The following is a 20,678-nucleotide window of genomic DNA, read 5'->3' on the forward strand; positions in this document are numbered from 1 at the left end:
ATGGGATGACTCTGGGGATCCCATGGTATATTATGACCAATCAGGTGACTCTGAGGTAGAGGTTCTTGTGGGAAAACCTGGCCCTGTGATCCCCTGCAAGGCAGGACCTTTTTACTCTGATATTCTGAACAGAAGATGGGCGGTCAGAGACAGACATGGTATAAAGATGCCCAGGCATGGAGATGAAGATCAGAGTAGATGAGGAGGGGAAATGAGCCCAGTTCAGCTGCCCTGAGCCCTAGTTCAGGCCAAGCTCAGCCAATGTCTGCCATAGCTCAGTCTCACATCATTCTCAGGCCCAGTCAGTGTCCATGTAGTGTACCCAACTCAAACCTCAGCTCGGCCCAGCCTAGCACCATGTCTGGTACACACACGGCCCCTGCCCCAGCTCAACATCGGCACCTGCCTCACTCCCCAGCCCCATCCATACTCTCAGGCCCAGCCCTGCCCCAACCCAATTCCAGCTGAGGCCAGTCACTTCCCAAGTGGTTTTCCTCAATGGGTAGTTGAGACCTATTGGGGATGTGGCTAAAAACTGTTTGCACTTGGGCTAGCAAGCGTGTGACACTGTATAAACTTCATACACTTCCTATATGAAGTTTAATTAAGTGTATGTAAACAGGCACAGTGGGTGGTGGTTACCTCAATGAATGTCTCTGAAGGCTGTCTTTTAGATCCCACCCACCCCCAAGAGCTCTAATTGAAAATATCTAGTTGTCTCAATAAGATTGCTCTCAGTCTGCTCCAGAAGAAGTGAGACCTGGAACTTTCTGAGTCCCTTTCTGATAAATCGTGCTGGAGGCAGAAGCCAACCAGGCTACCCGTTATTAGACCAATTCTTGTTGTACTGATGCTCAAAGAAATCCTATCATATGGCAGGCAGGGATGGAGAGGAATTGACATGGAGCCGAGTTTTCCTAAATTGGAGAAAAGACACACATAGGGAAATAAAAGGTATTTGGGCTGAGAGGAAAGTGGTACTTTTGGAATAGAAAACCCCTGGCAACCAGGGAAGTTAAGTTTTGGACAAAGAGAACCGTTGTTTAATAACCAAGTCTGCAAACAATCGGAAACTGCAGCTAACAGATTCTAGAAAGAACGAATGCAAAGGTAGTCCACAGGAAAGCTCCCATGGACCCAGATCCCAAGTTCTGGCTCGCTGCTCATGCAATGAAGATGGTGGCCCTGCCTAACCAGAACACCATCTGAACAGGCGAGGTGCTGCCCAGCTATTAGGGACCCGGAGGAGGGAAGCCTGTGAGTTTAAGGATTTACTAAGCTAAAAAGTGACTTCAAGGCAGTCTTTGGTTACTTACTGAGAGGGCTGGAAATATGTGATAGCAGACTTGCCTGGCATTGATTGCAAGGCTCTAGGTTCAAATCTCCCCACCTCCACCAGGGCAGAGAGACAAACAAGCAGACAAAGTCTTTTGGGGGAAATTCAACAAGCCATACACCATGACAAAACTAAAGCTGTACATTAGCAATGCATTTTAGAACAAGGATCACTTCATTCCTATTAATTTAGTGAGGTTCCATAAACTTCAGCTTAATACTGAAAAATAAAAATTTCAGTAATCTAAGGCTTTATCTTCAATACTGCAACCTGTATATCTTCCCAGGACTTCCTAATAGCATACTTTATTTACTATTACCCTATTCCAAACATTTCACCAGGTCAGAAGAGGTACATCTGGATGTGTGGATAAAGAACGGTCCCAAATGTCTCCTCTAATGAGAATATACATCTTGTCTTCAGACTCACTAGGACAGGGAAATTGCCAACAAGGAAGTTCAGAGGAGAGTGCCGCTCTGTTGAGAGTTTTCCCTCTTGCACCCCACAGGATTCAGGGGTGCATGAGTCTTTCCCCTCACCTTTGAACGCTTGTGTGTGCGTTTCCCATTTCTCTCTGGGGACTGCTGTGGTGGTGGGGAGGTCTGTGGCCTCCAAGGGGGTTAGGTTGGCATTTGATGCTGGGGAGGTGTGGCATTTGGCACAGGAAAAGAGGGAAGCAGGGGTTTTATAACATCACAGAGGAAACCCAAGATGGAGACCTTTCATGTCCACAGACCCCTCCCCTGCTTCAGGCTCCTTTGCCTCACTGTTTCCCTTCTAGAACAGACCCTGCAGGCAAAGATGCATTTCCTGCAAACTGGAAAAACCAGGTCCTCTCAACCTCAAGTCAGTGCTCATTAAATTCAGTTATAAAATTCACGTCCAATTTCCTTATCTTTGAGTGACATCTTCTACCTCCCAACAGTGGCTCTTAATATGCACCATGAAAACACGACATCATTCTCTCCTCCAATCCCCTGCACTTTCTGCCCCCCCCCCCAGCTTCTGATAAGAAAGCCATTAGCACATTCAGGCGTTTTGATCAAGGTAAACTTTGAAGCACTGCTCTCTTCTTTATTTGCCTCTCCCGCCCTTGTCCTGCCGAGGATTAAATTAAAAAAGCTAAAAGATTTCTTTACATAGCATTTTACTAACTAGCCAAATTCTGATTTTGTTGTTGTTGTTGTTAACTTTTAGCACCAAGAATCCTCTTTGACTTGTAATAGTTTGAGATATGCATTCAGTAGCAATGACTTTAAACTTTGAACTTGGATCCTCTCTTGAGATGCTAGTCACTGGCATGGCACTGAGCCTGGCTTCCAGCCAGTCCCGAGTGCACTACCGACCTGCTTAGCCAGGAAGTGTGGAGGATAGATGCAGTCAGTGGGGTTTTCTCTTGGGTTTATTTTTATTTTTAGTCATGTGTATGTGTGTACATGTATGTATGCCACATATATGTGATGCAGCCAGGGGTGTGCAGGTGTCATGGAGGAAGGTTGTAGAACCCTCTTGAGCTGCAGTTCTGGGTGGCTGTGAGCTGTCCAGGGTGGGTGTTGGGAGAATGTGTTCTTAACTGCTGAGCCATCTCTTCAGGCTCTACCCAATGCATTTCTGACTGGGTATTTTTGGCTTCGGAAGGGCTCATCAGGACATAACCCCACTGTAGTGTGAGAAGCAGCTGTAGTTTTGAATCAGATATATCATCTGCAATGAATACATGGAGGTTGGGTGGAGATTTTCGTATTTACTACTGTTACTCCAGGCCTTTGAGAAGTTCATTGCATTGGGCGAGCATGGAGCACAGAGCACGGAGCAAGAAGTGAAGGCTCGGTTACCTCAGGTGGACTGAGTAGCTCTGGACAGGAGAGTTGAGCTGACTGAGAGCATCCTCCAAAGCTTCTGGTAAGATCCTCATACCAAAGGCACTGGTGTCTACCACTTTGAGACAGCAACTGAGCTGCAGATGGAAGTTAACCCCTTTCCATCCAATAAAACTCCAAGAGCTCCCCCTCACATGCCTACAGTCTCCGTTCCCTGGAGAGACTTCAGCCCTTCGGTTGTTCTGATTAAAGATTGCGTATGCTCCGGAATCTGCACCTGTGTGTCTTTCTTTTCATCTTGCCTCCAGCAATCTCGACCTAACAGGGACACAGCCTGAGCCTTTTGCAAAATGGCCCCTTCTGGAACACAGAGCATGCCTTTAATATGAAGTGTCCAAGGGTCACAGGGCAGTTAATACGGGTCTGAGCAGGGAGTATGGGTCTCAGTCATGCAGCGGTGCTGTACTGAGATGCGGAGATGCGGCTGCAGGCTTCCAAGGAGAAAACCATTTCCGTTCTGAACACCAGGGATAATGGGGGTTCCAAGACACGGAATTTATGCAAATGACGGAGACCTTCTCAGCTCCTGAACACCGGGATACTTCATTTGGTTTTCAGGGGCTCTGCGGGCTCCATGGGAAATATCGCTGGTGTGATGGACGCAAATTGTTAGCTCCGTGAGGGGTCCGTGGTCGCTGGGATGGGGGACCCACCCCGGGAGAGGCCCGCTGAGTGTGTGTAGACTGCTGTCCTCAGCTAGGCAGACAGGTAAGAAAACAGTTCCACAATCAAGAAATCAAAGAGAAGGGGGAGGCAGAAAAAAAAGAAAAGAAAAGAAAAGGATTTGCCCCAGAAGGCCAGCCAATCTCATACGTCTGAGATCAAGTCTCTGTGATAACCACTGTGGGCTTGTATTTCAGAGACAAACAGAAGAGAGAGAGAGAATATCAAAGGCTAGAATTTTCTTTTACTTCAATGGTTTGTGTTTTTCCCCGAGGCTGCTGTGAGCAGTACTGGGGAAAAGATGGTTTGAGGGCCTGTAGGCCGAGCAAAGGGGCCGGATGGGAAGGCTGCTGCTCTCCGTGTCTTTCAAGTCAGGGTTCCTGCTCCTCTCTTTCATCCTTCTTCTTCTTCCTTTTTTCTTTTCTTTTTATAATCAGGACGTTTACAACAGCGTGGTGTGCCTCAAGTGACTTCCTGATTTTTCTGCCCAGATGAGGTGGTTGTAAAACTTGAAACGAACAGGGTTATCTGTGCACGAGAGAGTGCCTCTTTGTAGAAGAATTTAGTATGAATTTGATCATTTAATTGCTTCACCCTTACTTCATAGCCCGGTTGCCCAACCCCAACTCCCCACAGAGCTTCCAATAACACAATATGGAGTGGGAGTCAGGAGATGGGAGTGGGGGTGGGGAGGCTAGATGGTGTGTTTCTGTTTGAAGGTTTCATAGGATTTTTTTTTTCTTCAAAAAGCAAAGTAAGAATTCAGCAAGATAAAATGTCTCTTCATGTAACAATGTTATTGTGAACAGGGACTTCGACTTCACAGAGACAAAAGATAGAAAAACCTAGAGATTAGAAAGTCTAAGTCTCCTGCCAACTCCAGCTTTGTGGAGACAGAGAGTCCCACCCAGCCGCCAATCCAGGAGCAGAGCGGCTCAGAGCAGGGGACCCCTGCAGTCTCCAGGGATGCCACATAATGAAGGGTGAACATGGCACTAAGCAAGGACTGTCAGGGCACCCAGCACTGTCCCCAAAGCCCCCAGTGTGGTACCATGGCAGTGCTTGACAGAAACAGCAACCTAAGGGGGGGGGGCATTTACCTTACTTTCACTGGTGGGAAGACTTTGGGTGTGCAAGGAGTTGCTGCAGCATCATCTGGGAGCCAGGACTGCAGAGTGGCAGGCCCTAGACCACGCCATCCGTATCTGCCTCTAAGTTACATTTTCCGATGGCTCAGGCACGCAATAAAACTTGAGCTACAATGGTCAGGAGCACCCATCTCCAAGCCTTCCACTTTTCTGTTTTTATCTTCTTTCTCCCCTCTTCTCCTCTATCTTTTCCTCCTTTCTTCTTTGCACTATGCACCCCTAACAGATTGAGCACTCGAGCGCACACACACATGGATCCAGACAAAACTGTAGAAATGGAGGGTGGCTTTATGGTCATGTTTCATTGTATAAATGATGAAATTATCAAAAATTAAAACAAACAAACACCCCCTAAGCCTGAATCCAAGCAAACAAAAAACCCCTCCCAGTACGTGCATATAAGACCCCGGGAGGGAAAGAGGTTCTCTTGGGACCTACATCTGCCTGAGATGATGGAACCTCTGGGTGAGTGCATGCCTTAGCTTTACTATAGACTAAGTATTGGCCAAAGCCCGGTCCCTATGGGATTATATTAGCATGCAGATTTTGGCTTTGTGAAAAAAGACAACTAGGACTACTGTAAGGTCATTGCCCTGTAGGACCTGCCCGTCACTGCTCAGTGCTCCTGAAGTAGCATATCAAGTTATGCACTCCCTCAAATGCCCTAGCACACACTGTCTTAGGGTTTCTATTCCTGCACAAACATCAGGACCAAGAAGCAAGTTGGGGAGGAAAGGATTTATTCAGCTTACACTTGCACATTGCTGTTCATCACCAAAGGATGTCAGGACTGGAACTCAAGCAGGTCAGGAAGCAGGAGCTGATGCAGAAGCCATGGAGGGATGTTCTTTGGCTTGCTTTCCCTGGCTTGCTCACCCTGCTCTCTTATAGAACCAAGACTACCAGCCCAGAGATGGTTCCACCCACAAGGGACCTTTCCCCCTTGAACACTAACTGAGAAAATGCCTTACAGTTGGATCTCATGGAGGCATTTCCCCAACTGAAGCTCCTTTCTCTGTGATAACTCCAGCTTGTGTCAAGTTGACACAAAATTAGCCAGTACATATACACAGTTCACAGATGACTATTGCCTTTGGCTTATTAAAAACCAGATTTGAGCCGGGAAGCGACTGCACACGCCTCTAACTCCAGCACTTGGGAGGCAGAGGCGGGCAGATCTCTGAATTCGAGGCTAGCCTCATCTACTGAGTGAATTCCAGGATAGCCAGGGATATACAAAACAAAACAAAACAAAACAAAAAAACAAACAAACAAACCAAAGCAAACTAAAACAAAGCCAAAAACCCCAAACAAACAAACAAACAAACAAACCCTTTTGAAAACGAAATCAGGAGGCTGTGATGGCTTCCCAGTGCCCTCAGGCAGGACAAGGCCTGAGTTAGTTCTTCATTATCTCTTCTGCCTTTTTCTTCCTCAAGGAAGCCTCAGTCATACTCCCCACACATATTTTGTCAGCTCTTTGATTCTGTCTTTCTCAGTTGTTTGAGAATTACTCATCTCTCCTTGGTTATGTTTTTCCTGTGGAATTTTATGTCCATGCCTGAATACAGACAGCTCTATCTCCCACAGTTCAGGGATCCCGCACTTTGGGTATTTGCTATCTGTTAATGAAGCCAGACACCAGGGACCTAACTAGCCTGGGAATGTGTTTGTGAGGTAGAGTTGAGCTGGGCTTTCTGTGGCTTCTGCTACAGGCAATGGAGAGGGTCTGATGCTAAGGGACTAACTCTCAGGGCCAGGCCGGGATGGGGTTACAGCGTCTCCCTCATTGCTCAGCATTTTTGTTCGTAAAGGGTGGCGGTTATCTTTGTATTGCTGCACCCTCCGTGGACATCTAGGAACTTGTAGTAAATAAATATTAAAAATCTCAGTTCAGAGTTTCTACCTACCCTTGACCATTTATGTTCTCGGATGAAGGGCATACATACTCTATATATTTTTAAATATGCCTTAGGCAGCACAAGAGCTGGGCAGTTGTCTACCTTCCGTGCTGATAGAACCTACCTTCCTAACCCGAGTTATTATTTCTTATGTTTCATCTGGGCTGTTTTTAGCTCCAATTGGACAGCCCACATGGCCACGTTTGTATGGCTCAGTTAACCCATGTTGGCTCTCCCTTCTCCTCTCCTGTACATTCTTCTATCCCATGGCAACTGTTTCCTTCCCCCTCTTTTCCAAGTCTGTGAAGACTCAACCCCACCTGTATTTCTTTTGCCTAGCTATTGGCTGTTGGCATCTTTATTCAGCCCACTACAGAAACTCAGTCTTCAAACTGTCATCCTGGAAGCACCAAGTAGGAGTTGGTCAGAAATGGACATTTCAGATTTTTTTCCGCCAAGCCTGCAGTGCCAATATCTGCACTGTATCAAGAGTCCAGGTTTAATCTGAGAGCACATTCAAGTAGGAAGCTTAGGCTGCCAAGTTCACCTGTGATGGTATCTAGGAGGGAGGTGTGTCAAGGTGGGAGGCAGAATTTTACTGTCACTTCTCCTAGTTTTGGGTTTCTATTACAGCGTGGCCAAAAGCAAGTTGGGGAGGAAAGAGTTTATTTGGCTTATAATTCCCGATAACTACTGTTCATCATCAAAGGAAGTCAGGACAGGAACTCAAACAAGGGCCGGGCCCTCCCCCCATCAATCACGAATTCAGAAAAAGCCTTACATCGGGATCTTATGGTGGCAATTTCTCAATTAAGGTTTCCTCCTTTTAGATGACTCTAGGGGAAAATATCTCTTTCTAAAGGATCCTCGGGTTTTCTAGAAGAGAGAGCTAGACACAAAGCGAGAACTGAGTAGGTGTCTAATAAGCAAATGTAGCCATTGAACGAAATATAGCGCCTGGGTGCCCGCATAGAGGATTACCGACCTGAACAGCACATTCGTTTTATGAAAGAAGAATCGGAGCCCTAAGTCCTCAAGCATTTGTTCAAGGAAACACAGGAGCCAAGGGCCAGATGGGGAGAGACAAACTGAGATTTAAACTAAGTACTTTGACACTGCCTAACTCCTCCTTCTAGATTTTAGTGAGATGCTTCTCATAAATGAGACAATGAGCAGGAGGGGCCATGCGCACTCCATAGTCAGAGGGTTCCATGGCTTTCAGTTAGCTCTCTCTCTGTCCCATGGCTCAACATCCATGTTGTACTGACACTTTGGGTAGCCTGTGGGGAAACTCATGGGCAGGGACCCAGGGTGACCAGCCAATAATAGCCGCGTGGCTCCAGCTTTCTGGCTGTGGATCTTTAGCCCCTGTCAGTCTTCAGCTACAGATGCTGGCTGCAACCTCAGAAGGGCCCTGTGCCAGAACCATCATCCAGACCGCTCCCCGTTCCTGGCCCTCAAAGGAAGGCCTGTGAGAAAGTCACAATGCTGTCCTAAGCCGCTACATGTTAGGACCATTTATCACAGCCACAGATGACTAAGACACCTCCTAGTCCTCTGCCATTTCAGCTACACCCCATGGGGGAGAGCCATCACATGGCACCCACTTATACGCTACAGAATTTCAGCCAGCATTTTGGCCCCTTGCTGGAGAACTTAATCATTTAGCCAAGGTAGTGACTATGGATAAAAACATAGACAGGCACTGTGCAGGTCCCAGCACACAGTCAGGCAGCCGTGCTGTGGTCCCCACTTCTCTCAGCCCTGCAGGCATCCAATCAGCCCTTCTGGCTGGCTCTTGTGCTGACATTCAGCCACTGCCCTCTCTAATCCTGCCAACTGTGAGAGCCCAGGGGCAGAGTAGGCTCAGAACTGTGTGCAACCTTAGGCTGGGGTAGCATACTTCGCCTGCTGCCAAGCACTGGCAAAACCAGTGTCCAGCCAAGCTCACCGGGGTTTCCCCACTCTGCTTGCCTTGGCTGCGATTGTATTGCTGCATTGCGCTGCAGCCCAAATGTATCTGACTAATTTGAACATTAAAAACAAACCACCTTTACCTGATATGTTAGTCACCAAACAATGGCCCAGAAAATAGATGGGACTCTGAGACTAAGGGCTGGGGACCTCCTCCTCTCCTCTCCTCTCCTCTCCTCTCTTCTCCTCTCCTCTCCTCTCTTCTCCTCTCCTCTCCTCTCCTCTCCTCTCCTCTCCTCTCCTCTCCTCTCCTCTCCTCTCCTCTCCTCCCCTCCCCTCCCCTCCCCTCCCCTCCCCTCCCCTCCCATCCTCTCCCCCCTCCCCTTCCACCCCCTTTCCTCCTCTCCCCTCCTTTCCCCTAGGCCTTATACACACTAAGAAACTAGGGTCTTAATGCTGCTAAGCAAACTTTCTGTCACTGACCTATGTCCCTAGCCCCTTTTTCTAGTTTTTATTTTGATGCGGGGGTCTTGCTATGTTGCCAAAGTTATAGTCCAGGCTGGCCTTGAACTTCCTGTCCTTCTGTTTCAGGTCCTGTGCAGCTGGGGTTGCAGGTTTGTGCTGCTCTCCTTGCTGGATATTTGACTGTGTATGCCCTTTTCTCTCGTGGATGGCTAGACTCCTTCATTTGCTTTCTTGAGTTTTCTTTTGACTCTCTGATCTGTGCAGACCAAGGTTTGGCAATCTGGGTCCCACATCCTGGGTTTCCTATAAGGCCAGCTCACCAAATATTTAGTAAACCATCTTCTACATCATGTTGAAATAGAAGTTAGCAATTCCTTCCAGAGGTGGTCAGGGACAGGAGGGAGGTGCTGAGCCCAGGCCCAGAGATCTGCGCTTCACCAGCCTCAGCAGCCTCAATGAATGTCTTATCCTAAGCCTGAACCAAGGTTGCTCTGGGGAAGTCTTCACTTCAAGTATAACCCCCAGAACTCCTCATGCTTCCTTTCCTGGTGCTACGGGCACAGAATGAAGGATGTCCTTTCGGGAGGGTGGGGGCAGTGTGATGGAGTGTCCACACCTAGCTATGTCTGAGCCGAAGGTTCTATGTCCTGATAAGAATGTATCATGCAGACTCTCGAAGACCCTGTCACACTCCATCACGCTGGCTTCTGATTTTGTATAAATAACAACTTGTGCTTGGTATACATGGCATTGTCAGCTCAAGTTCTCGCCGCTAGGAGCATGAACAGCAGATCCAAGCATCCCCTGTTCATACTCTTCCTACTTTCTAAACAGGCTTATGTGTCAGGGACTATGGGACCCTTTACCAATGCTACTTTAATCTTCTTACCACGAAAACCAGATTCCTCGTTTACAAATGGGAGCACTAGCCTCCCCAAGGAGAAGGACTTGACTAGGCTGTGTCAATGCTAGAGCCAAGCTTTTCCCACTCTCTGAGCCTGCCTCCAGGCTCTGGCCTTTCTGAGGATCGCAGGGGGCTCTGGAGGAGAGTTAGGATCCAGAGGTGGTGCCCAGTTTTCCCTGATAACATCCAGACAGCAGTTCTGTTGGCCCCCTTAGTGTTGTCTTTACACCAGGTGCCCCAAGTACTAACTGGGAGAGCAGAGCAAGGCCCAGGGGCCCATGGGTAGCCAGTGATGGTGCAGTGGAGTTGCTTCCAGTATTGAGCGTGTGGAGTCAGGGATGGTGGAAGAGCAGGAGGACAGTAGATCTGAATTATGGAGTAAGTTTCTCTTGGCCGCCACTCTTCTGCCCTCGGGCTCCCACAGACACCTTCTATTTGCAGATTACAACTAGAAGCCAGAAGGGGCCTATCTGGTAGGTTACTCTCCTTTGCTTAGGATTTGGGGACAACGGGTTGAGAGATATATGAAAATGTATGAGCACAGGGTGGCAAGACCTGTGACTTCTGTACACGGCATGCGGCATGCACTCCTGGACCTCAGGGAAGCAGAAGGTTTTAGGAGGAAGGAAGATCATTCATTCCCATCCCAGCGTGAGAAGCAGGACAGTGCATGCCACATCTAACCACGTGCTTTGTCAGCTTCTGCAGAACACGATGACAAGGCAGGTCAGTATGGTGCTCTCGGCGGCCAGGAGCCCACAGTTCCTTCACCTCGGTACAAAGTGACGTCTTCTCATTTGCATTCACCGAGTCCAGATAGTTCTATAGGAGGAGGATCCTAGGGAGGACCAGAGAAGACCTTTCCCCTCTACCTCAGTGGAGCAAGCTGTGGTGGATTAATGAATATTCACCGAGTTCTAGGCCACATACAAGTGCATGAGCACACACACACACACACACACGTACACACATAGTGGTCTCTATGTCACATTGTGTGTATGAAAGTTTGTTATGATTGTGTACATGTGTGAGTGTGTGTGTATGAGCGATTGTGTGATTGCAAGTGTGTGTGTGTGTGTGTGTGTGTGTGTGTGTGTGAATGTGCTAGAAGCCATTAAATGAGCAATGCTGAGGATTAAAATGAGTTGGTGTGAGACCCGTTACCTTGCACAGACCAGGCCTGGGAGAGGTGCTGTTTAGTTTGTGTCATTTTGACACAAACTGGAGTCACCTGGGACAGAGGGGTCCTCGTTGAGGAATTACTTCCATTGGATTGGCCTGTGGGCATGTCTGCAGGGACTCTTTCTTAATTAACAATTGATGTTGGAGGGCCCAGCTCACTGTGGGCAGTGCCACCCCTGGTAACCTTGGGTTGTATGAAGAAGGCTGAGTGAGCCGCAGGAGGCAGGCACCAAGGTCTTTCCTCAGTCAACAGCATCACTCCCCCATGGCTCCCGCCTCTGCTCTTGCCTGGGTTCCTTCCCTGACTTCCCCAGTGATGGACTGTGCCCAGGGTGTGTAAGGGAATGACCCCTTCTTTCTCATGTTGGTTTTGCTGGGTGTTTTAATCACAGCAACAGTCTAGAAGAGGAGAGCTTCCCTGAGAGTATGTTGTATTGACAGAGTCCAGAAGCAGTGTGTGCAAAACAAGACAGGATGGACAGTTACCCGAAGTGATAGAAGGAGCGTCAGGCAGGTAGATTTGCCTGGGTATCTCTGGTAGACAGGTGGCTCTGTCAACAACATGCTCTGGTGCCACTCAGTGAAGCTATCCCTTAACTCCAGGACCCTGGTAGCATTCTGAGTTCCAGCCATATGGATGATTGTTTCCAGGAAATCAGACGCATTGGGTACACTTGACCATGGAGAAACCACAGCCTGGAGCTGCTGAGCCCTCTTGACTCTTAAACTCAGCCTGAGTGTGTGTGTGGTCTTGGAGGACACGAAGCGTGTTGTGTCTTGTTAAGGGGTGTGCCTCCTTCTAGAGTTTAGATCTGTTATATGCCCCAACAGCCCCTAGATTGGCATAATTGGGAGATGGTAGAACACTTAGGAGTGGGCCAGGTGGGAGGTCTCCAGCAGTGAGGTACCCCAATCTCTTCCTCTTTCCCCTCTGGCAGGTGAGCAGTCCTCTCTAACACACGACTCCAGCTTGGTGTGTTGCCTCCCTGATGGCGAACAAAGCCCCCTTTTTTTTCTTTTGTGTGACTACGGATGAGGACCTTTAAAGCTGTGAGCGAAATACACCTTTCCTTTTCATAAATTATCTCTGACATTTAGAACCTGGCTAACACACCCACCTCATTTCACTTAAACGCCTTGGCATCCTCTCTTAGGGACCTGCCTCTCACATCTTTGCCCAAGCAGGACATCCCCGGCTTGACTTTGGAGATAAGACAGGTACTGAGGCATAGGCAGTCCTAGATCTCCTGTGATTCTAGGACTGGTGTTTGAGAACATGGCCACCTGCATCTGCTTTCTGCCTTGGGAGGGTACTGAAGTAAAAGCTTCTACTTTCTGCGTGTGTGACCTGCATCCTCTAGCCCCAAACGTTCATGCAGGTTTGGGCAGCCAATGGAGTGGCTGCTGATGCATCCTCCTGGGAGCCCAGGGTACCTAGGACTGTAGACATCCGTGTAAGGACAAATTTCCCCTGCAGCCAAGTGGGTATGTCACAGACCTCCATTTCAGTTCAACCTGTAGCACCCCACTTCCCAGCCTGCAGTGGAACAAGCCGAAGTCTGTGTCCCTGGGCTAAGATCCTGTCCCTCACTGGTAGAGAGCTCTTGGGTCTATCACCTCACTTCTAGGAGCCTTCCTATTCTGTGTAGGGGATGAGGGAGCTGGGATTTACTACCAGACACTAGAGATGCACACATCAGTCACACAGGGGCAGACACAGCTAACACTGCTCAGGTTTCTTCTCATGAGCTCGCGTCTTTGCCAGTCTGTGAATCCTACCTCTTCTATAACAAGTAGGGTCAGGTCTTTTATTTCTTTCAGGTTTCACCAAATTTTGAGCAAGCTTGGAGCTCATCATTCTTCAGCAAACGAAGGAGCCTCAGTCCCCCAAAATGCTTAGGATTGTGTCTTCACTAGGCTACCAGGGTGGACAAGAAAGATGGCCACCTAAACACAGTATTAAGCCCTCAACTCTGGAGCCATATCCCAAGACCATGATAATGAGAATCTAAGAAGGCCGTGGAACCCTAAGATCTTTGCTGGATGTGAGGACATGTGATAACTGAGCCTGAGTCTCCGGAGGCCTCTGCTTTTTTTTTTTTTGGTTTAAGAGTTGCTGAGGAACAAGAACAGGTCCTCAGAGAGCAGAGCCTTTGTCACTGTCTGGATTCTGCTTATTCTGTAAACACAAGGAGGGGCCCAACATTCTACTGTTCCCAGTTTTGCAATCTTCACAAATTAAATATTTGCCTTCAAAAGCAACAACTGCGATAGCATCAGGGTAATATTCTAAAGCACCGTTTCCTCGCCCGCCAAGTGCAGAAGGTAAGGCAGCGAGCTGTGGGTGGTCTGTTTGGATAATGGTTTTCATGTGGAAACCTCAAATTGGAAACTAACTGGCAGGCATTCTGGAGAAAGTAAGGGTGTCCTGAAAGTGAAGTCTCAGGCCTGACTTGAACCGAAGGCCTCTCAACTAAGTAAAGTTCCTCTGCCTGCTCTTCTGCCTGGTTAACGGGGAGTAATCATTTAGTGACTCCAGGAGGTGACCAAGATGCTTTGGGGGGCCAATGGGGACCAATAGACAAGTGCTAAAACTCAAAGGGTTTTCACTGAGTGGACATCAATACTTATTGGAAAATTGACTTCCTCAGAGTAAGTCCACAAGCAGCCGGAAAGCAAGCAAGGCACAGTGAGGCCAAAGGCCGGCCTCTGAGGTCCTGTCCTTGGCCATGCTTCCAGAGAGTCAGGCTGTCTGCTAAGGAAGGCATGCTAGCGATGATGCCAGTGTGCGCTTCTCCTCTGCAGAGAGACTATCTGCTGAGGAGAGCGAGACAAGCCATGTGGACTTCCTTCCCTTACCAATGGGCAGGAGGCTTTAGAAACAGCACTTGGGCTCTTTTAAAGGCCATCTTTAAGAAAAAAAAATCTTTACAAAATTCTTTACTTCAAAATGTAGAGGAGAAAATTTTCTTTTTGATACCTCCTTTGAGTCCAAACCATAGAAGACCATGATCTTTGGTCACGTCAGGCATTGGTCACATATTGAGTCTTGGCAGGTTCTAGATATACCTTCTGAATGGAGATAAATATATATATGGCTCCTCTTTCTCAGTCCTCTGCAGAGTCTGTTATGATCCCTGTAGAATTGGTCTCTGTCAAATCAACAACAGTTGTCCCATTGACTCTACTTCTTGTTACTGTTGCTGTTGTTGTTTTGATAGAATCTCACTATATAGAACAGGCTAGCCTGGAACCCACTTTATAGACCAGACTGGCCTGGAAGTCACAGAGATCAGTCTGCTTCTGCCTCCTGAGTGTTGGGATTAAAAGTATGTGCCACCACACCTCATGGACTCTACTTTTATTTCTTCAAATCTACGTTTTACTCATATTTCTTAATTTTGACTTGGTTGTCTGGTCATCAGTTAAATTTCCTAATGATTTACATTTTCACAATCCTCATTTTGAAAGGGGTTGGGTCTATGGAACACCAGGTCCGTGCCTTTGTTCTGTCTGTTTCATGCAGTCTTGAAACAGAGCTAGTGAACTTGACATTCGTTATGTTCATTCCTATGCTTATTATATGACATTCATTATATTACTCCTCCAATGCCTTTAGCCCTTTATCATCTGGACATGTGGGACTAGACAGCTTGGCAAGTAATATCCAGGCTTTATAGCACAATAGAAATTTAGACAATTTCTTTAAAGTTATTTTTTAACTTAGCCTAATTTTAAGTTAGCATAAGATAATGCATGGCATTTGCATGCATGCATACATACATACATGCATACATACACACACACACACACACACACACACACACACACACGTCATTCTTTGTTCTGTCTGGATCCCGTCCTTTCCCCCCAATAGTCCCTGCTTCTGCCATCGTGCCACATGTCTGAACTGGCACAGCCACTGTGAACAGTTTGGTGAGGGGTTCTCACAAAATTAGGAACAAAAGTGCCCAATAACCAGCTCACCACGGAGCTTTTAAGAGAAGAGATTTGGTCTAATTGTCACCAAAATGGGGACATCTCATTTTCTGATCATTATCTAATCTGTGTGTCTTTTAACAAAGTGTTTTATACCAGGATTGAAGTGATTTGGCAAAACTTTCTCTCTGTTATTTTCAGAATATTTATTTCAGAATTTGTCATGTCTTTTACTAGCTTGTATCTAAATATCAAATAGTATCTGTTAGTAGTACGTTTTCCTCTCCTCTCTCCCCTCCCATCCTCTCTCTCTTTCTTTCTTTCTTTCTTTCTTTCTTTCTTTCTTTCTTTCTTTCTTTCTTTCTTTCTTTCTTCCTTTCTTCCTTTCTTCCTTTCTTCCTTTCTTCCTCTCTCTCTCTCTCTCTTTCTTTCTTTCTTTCTCTTTCTTTAAATACAGCATCTCATGTAATCTGGCTGACCTTGAACTCACTATGTAAGTAAGGCTGACCTTGAGTTTCTGACCCTCCTTCCTCTACCTCCAACTGCTTGTCTATGGCGTACATCACCAAGACCAATTTTATGCTAAGGACTGAGCCTCAGGCGTTGTACATGTTAAGAAAGCACTCTCCCAACTGAGCTGTCTCCCCAGCAAACATTATGGATGCTAAGCATCTAGAACCACCCAGCACAGCCTCGCTTCCATGCTGTCTTGCTACACTGTTACAAGCAACACTAACTCGACTGTTCTCTGGGACTCCCTAGTCAAGGTTCCTCTTACTTGTTACTAGAGTAACAAGTTCACTAGCTCTGTTTCAAGACTGCATGTGTGGAGCTGAGTTTGCCTTACTGGCTGGGAACGAAGCTTGCCGATTATGTGGCTGAGGATTAGCAACACAAGTGCATCTCCCTGCACTAGGCTTGCCACCTTGTATGTTGGAGAAGAAGAAAGGAGAAGAAAGACTTCTTGGCTAGTCAAGCACATAAAACGACAGGAAATATTCAGAGCCATCAAGGAGGGAGGCTCTTTCAGTGACTTTGTATTTCAACTGGACAGCCAGTGTGCCTCACACTACGAGAACCCAGCTATCCATCTTGAACTGTTATTCCCACAGAAGGGACATCTTTGCCAGTTGAGGCTGGTTTGCCCAGTAACCTAGGTTGCGTCAATGAGTGACCAGCCCTTAGCCCCAATGTGTGATTAGGATAGCTTTGATATAAATGAGCCAGAAGTTCAAGCAGGGCCTAATGGTTCACTTTGTCTTTCAGCTGCTTTTGGGATCTGAATGTAGAACTCTTCATCTCTCTCTCTCCAGCACCATGTCTGTCTATATGCCACCATGCTTCCTGCCATAACTATAATGGACTAAACCTCTGAACTGTAAGCCAGACCAATGAAATGCTGTCCTTTATAAGAGTTGCTGTGATCATGGTGTCTCTTCACAGTATCAGAAACCCTAACTAAGACATTCTCTAAATACTCACTAAATGAATGGCTCACCCCTCCAAACCCCAGGACAAAGCTGTCTCCTTGCTTTGATTAGACAGGGCTAACCACTCGGAGTAAGTCCTTGTGACACTCAAGTGAACAAGTATTGGAAATTAAATATAGCAAGGTCTCATTTATTTGTATTCACAGAAGCCACGGAACTGGGATGCTTGAACCCCAATCCATTTTGAATTTTTCTCGTAGTTATTGATCATACTATGGCAATCTGCATTTACCTATAGCTGATGGCTTTTCTCTTGAGCTATTAAAAGCTCAAAATTCTCTAATCTTTCTTCAGTGACCAAGCCGTTTTCACAATGGCTCACCAAGTTCAGAACTTCAGTGGTTTCTTGGGCCTCCATGTGATCAGGACAGGATGTGAGAGGAAGTGTGTGATGGGGGGGGAGGGGGATGTCATTACCATGGCAACTAAAAATGTATGAAGCTGGGAGTTGCTCACTCCAGCACTGGTGGTTGGCATTGCTGGTCTCCTCCCAGGCAGAAGACGAAAGCTCTCATCCCAACCCAAATCCCAGTTACAAGCTCCATGATCATCCCGGTGCCTCTCCATGCTGAGCTCAGTCCAACACAGTAATTAGTGTTCTCGTGGTCATTGTTAGCTGTGTGGCTTCAGGCAAGTCCAAGAACTTCTCCGATCCTCAGACCCATAGAAAACGTGGAGGACATGCAGAAAAATGCTAATGTGTGAGAGCACTCATGTGTGCAAGTGCACAAAGGCCAGAGGCTGATGTGGTTCTCTATTTACTAAAGCCACCCCACACCCCCGGCCCCCCACCCTCGGCTCCTTGCTGAATCCAGAGCTCATTATTCAAGCAGTCTAGCTATTGCCCCAGAGACTCCCCTGCTTCCACTCCACCAGGCTTTCATCTGGGTCCTGGGGATCTGAATGCTGGTCTTTGAGCTGTGTAGCAAGCGAATTATCCACTCAAGCCATCTCCCCAGAACTCTTTGCTTAATTAAAAAAGAAAAAAAAATGATCCTGTAGATCAAATAAAAGCCTTGCCTAAAATGTTCAAGTTTAAGGACTGCCTGGTAGGTGAGTGACGGAGGTGAATGGCTGGCGCTTTTGTTTCCTAATTGCTAAGTGAGTTTAATGTGGGCTAATTAATGATGCTATTGGTGAGTGGAATTAGCTAATGCAAAACCTAAAACTGCATCAAAGCACACAGGGAGGCAGGTGCCATCTAGGATAATTGAGGGAACAGAGGCCAGAGCGGAGCTGTTAAGGGTTGTACATGCACCAAGCTGCTGGGCAGGCCAGGGGAGGTAAGGGAAAACCAAGCCAGCCTAGGGCTGAGCCATTTAAGCAGTGGGGCTGGCCGCCAAAACGCCATCCTGTTTACAGCTCCCGTATTTGACTTTCAGATTTGCTTAAGTCTTTGAAGCTGGGTTCCCGGGCCTTTCCTTGAGAGTAAATTCCATTCTTTAGAAACCACAGAACACACTCTCATGGTCCCAGAAAGGGATGTGAGCGACCTGCCTTCTGTATGACCCCTTGGGACCTAAGGGACCTTTCATTAGAAGATGCCCCAGAGTTAAAACAATCAGCCTGGGTTTGTCCCCTACGGACAGTGGGTAGCAAATATGGGGTGGCCTCACGGTGGCAGCACTGAGCTGGATGTAAAGAGATCTCAGACGGATCGTCACAAATACAATGGCTCTCAAAAGACTCACAGAAAATAGAAACTATTATTTAACACTTCCCCACCCTTCCTTCATGTAACTGCTGAGTTTCATGGCTGGGCAGCACAGCACACTGCAGACGGTCAACTGTCACCCTTCCCTACCTACTCTGGAGAACTATAGCTGGTCCCCGCTGCTGGCCAGCATCCAGAAACAAGCGAATCACCGGCCAGGGATAAGATTCAAATTCAAAACTCGAAGTACAATTTCTATTGAATTGTACAACTGTCAATCATTTGTACAGCATTATAAAGAATCTCTGGGGGATCCTCTATACATCTTTTCAGCAGACACCAAAACGAGACAATGACAGCAAGCCCCAAACAACGGAACAGACAGACAGTGACCAGAGAGGACAGACAGACAGTGACCAGAGAGGACAGACAGACAGTGAGCAGAGAGTAGGCATATTACTTCAGTAAGTTTCTGTTTAGTTTTTCCTCCCAAAGAATGCAACCTAGGACAGCCTCCAACAACAGCATCATAAGTGGACAGAGGAATGAATGCTGAGAGGAGACCCCCCTCATCCTGCTGTCATCTCCAGGGAGGGTGCTTATGTGGGGGCGGTCTCTTGGGACACTTCCTAACGTTAAGTCCTCGTAAGCCACTCTCTCAAAACATATCTTTAAAGGTTTTAAGCGATCATGACCTAGAATGTCTGTTGTACATCGGGACTTCTCTGTCCTTTTATGCCCTCTTGACTCTTTGATACTTTGAACAAACCTCAGTTTCACTCTGCATTTGAAGGTGTACCCAGGTGCCACTTCAAAACAGCAAGGTAGGGGCCCCAGAAGAAGTAAAGAAGAAGTTGGCCCTGCCACACTCCACCACCTCTCTCTCTCTCTCAACTATGATTTCAGTCTTGAAAAGGGGGACTGTTTCCCACTGACTGTCTAGCAACCTGACTGACCAGGTCTTTGGCCCTTGTCACCTCTCTTGCTTTAGCTGTCCCCTGGTGATGTGGATACTCCAGCAGTGACCTCACCTGCTGCCCCATCTGCCCTGAGATCACACATTTTGCCTTGCAGGAGTTTCTTACCGCAAAGGCTGAAAAATCCAACTCTACTCTCTGCATGAGGCCCTTCTACCCCAGATGCCTCGGAACACTAAAGGAACCTTTGGCTAGAAATGAAAACCTCAAGTGTCACAAAGACCTATCTAACACACTCTCTTCCTCTTCTCCGACAACATAGGACTATGGCATTGGGTCTCAGACTTGATTGGAAGCCTGCCTGAATGGCCTCTTAAGACAATGAGCTACTCTGGGTAGAGGCAGGTGACGAATGCCACTAAAGTCCCAGGTGCCTCTTGCCTTCTTCTGTGAGCGAGTTGGAGAAACTCCGGTCCTCTCCCCAGATGGCAACACGTGTTTTAGTAGCACAAGTACTGTCTGTGACGCACAGTTTGGCACTCTAACCAAAGCGCACTCAACAGCGGAATGAGTTTTCTGATATTTTCTTCAAAACAAAGAAACAACCTCAAGCCTGTGAACTTGTAGCACAGACAGACACACAAGTAATCAGTAACGCTTGTCCAAACGCAACCCAAAAATGACATGCATTTCAAAAATGTACCCGAGATCCTTCCTAGCCAAGGACACCTCGGTTTCGTCCACAGTTGAAGAATACGGAAAACCAGAAGTGAAAGAACCAAGGTTTACCTGGTACCCGAATGAGGTTAGCTTTTCCCAGCAGAAGATGGGTCTACGGAGAAGGCGAGCAGGTAAGGGATGGGGGGCAGGCTTCACAGGCGTCCGTCGGTGTCCTCTCAAAAGCAGAGCTCCACAATCCTGGGGCCAGCCGGGTGACAGCGGCCAGGCACACCTCTGCTGCCAGCGCAACTAACTTTCTATTTTGAAGGGCTCCCGGGAACTCGCTCTTGACTGTTCCCGGTCTGGACTGCGAGTTTACAAACAGTCGAGCGGAGAGGAGGCCCCTCGCTTCAAACCCACCCGCGCCACCTAGAGGCCGCGCCAGGCATCGGCAGTGCAGGAGCCTGGGCACAGCCTCAGGCTCTGCCGCTGAGTGCACCTGGCTCCACAGGACTTCCTGCCCCTTAAGGGACAAGCTGGAATGTGTAAAAAGCATTGAGGTTTTTCCTTTTGGAGTGCGTGGGGGTCTTGCTTCTATCAAAGCAAGTTGGGCCTTTGGGCACAA

At 47.5% G+C, this 20,678-nt stretch overlaps 1 protein-coding gene across 1 annotated transcript in view; it reads right to left on the minus strand.

Moving 5' to 3' along the window:
* The window catches only part of Edar (ectodysplasin-A receptor), a 74,917-nt gene extending 54,494 nt beyond the window's left edge, over window positions 1-20,423 (minus strand). Inside the window, exon 1 of the mRNA NM_010100.3 lies at window positions 20,183-20,423. The gene's annotated coding sequence lies outside the window, so the exon portion shown is untranslated. The remainder of the gene's footprint in view (window positions 1-20,182) is intronic.
* Between the last annotated feature and the right edge of the window lie 255 nt (window positions 20,424-20,678).

The sequence above is a fragment of the Mus musculus genome, chromosome 10, assembly GCF_000001635.26.
Source record: "Mus musculus strain C57BL/6J chromosome 10, GRCm38.p6 C57BL/6J".
In the NCBI taxonomy this organism is placed as follows: Eukaryota; Metazoa; Chordata; class Mammalia; order Rodentia; family Muridae; genus Mus; species Mus musculus.